The following is a 1,496-nucleotide window of genomic DNA, read 5'->3' as shown; positions in this document are numbered from 1 at the left end:
AGAGAGAGAGAGAAAGAGAGAGAGAGAGAGAGAAAGAGAGAGAGAGAGAGAGAGAGAGAGAGAAATGAGAGGAGCATGACAGACAGAGAGAGAGATGGGAGGAAGAGAAAGAAGAGAGAAACAAAGAAAGAAGGGACACAGAGAGAGACAAATAAAGAGGAGAGTGTGACAGACACACAGAGAGAGATGAGAGGAAGAGAAAGAGGAGAGTAACAGAAAGAAGTGAGAAAGGCACAGAGAGAGAAATAAGAGAAGGGGAAAGAGAAAGAGAGGGAGGAAGGGAGGGAGGGAGGGAAAGAGAAAGAGAGAGAGAGACAGAGAGAGAGAGAGAGAGAGACAGAGAGAGAGAGTGACAGAGAGAGAGACAGAGAGAGAGAGAGACAGAGAGAGAGAGAGAGAGACAGAGAGAGAGAGAGAGACAGAGAGAGAGAGACAGAGAGAGAGAGAGAGAGAGAGAGAGAGGAGAGAGAGAGAGAGAGAGAGAGAGAGAGAGAGAGAGAGAGAATAAGGAAATAAAGAAAATTTCCAGATAGAGAAAATTAAGGTGCAGGAAAGGGACAAATTGACATCTCTCCATGAAACCTAGTAAATTCTGTGGATTCTTCAAGAGTTCATCACAACATCTATCAAACACTAGCTACTTTTATGCTGATATATAAGAGTTGATAAGAAGTGCCTTCCTTGGAAATCCCCAGGCTTGAGCTAGTCGGAGTGTTCCAAGTGTCTCTTTTACTCCCTGTTTCCCTTCCTCCCAACACATCCCTTTCCTGTGTCAACACCCCTCACTATAACCTCATCCCCTTCATGGAATCTGTAGGTTCTCAGTCATCCTTGATTATCCTCAAGCAAACATGGAACTTCTCTGGGAGGCAGCCATCTTATTGAGCTCTTATTGAGCTCAGTTCTTATTGAGCTCAGTTCCCTGTAACTGAGTCCAGCCTCTCCTCGCTGACCCACTCACTTATCTTTGTCTTTTTCACTGTTTGCTAAGCCTTTCACTAAGCCCCCATTCCCTCCCCTGACTGAGCTCCCCATAGACAATCCCATCCTTTTCCCTGAGCCTCTTCACCTGCCTCAATGAATATCCACCTCTCATTGAGTTTCCAACCTTCACTGAGTCCTTATCTCTGAGCCTCTTATTCCCTCACTGACCCACAGTACTTTGGGTTGAATCCTGAGTCCTGCCCATGCCCTCAATGAGCCTTTATCCCTATCCTGAACCTCAATCTCTGGTGCTGAGTGCTCTTCCCCCTTCCAGTTCTCCTACCCTGTCAAGGAGTACCGGCCTCACCACTGAGCATCTGCCAATAAGCCCCTAACCTTTTCAGTTACCCCTCTCAAAAATCGTCTCTCTTTTATTGAGCCTCTATCTCTCTTACTTACTAAGCTTCCATTTCAATACTAAATTATCCCCTCACTGAATTCATATCCTTTCACTTTACTCCTATTCCAAATATATATAGACTCCTTCATATCACTACAGATCTATCCCCACC

The sequence above is a fragment of the Monodelphis domestica genome, chromosome 3 (genome assembly GCF_027887165.1).
Source record: "Monodelphis domestica isolate mMonDom1 chromosome 3, mMonDom1.pri, whole genome shotgun sequence".
NCBI classification, from domain to species: Eukaryota; Metazoa; Chordata; class Mammalia; order Didelphimorphia; family Didelphidae; genus Monodelphis; species Monodelphis domestica.
The sequence above is the reverse complement of the archived record's forward strand: the minus strand, read 5'-3'. Positions refer to the sequence as shown.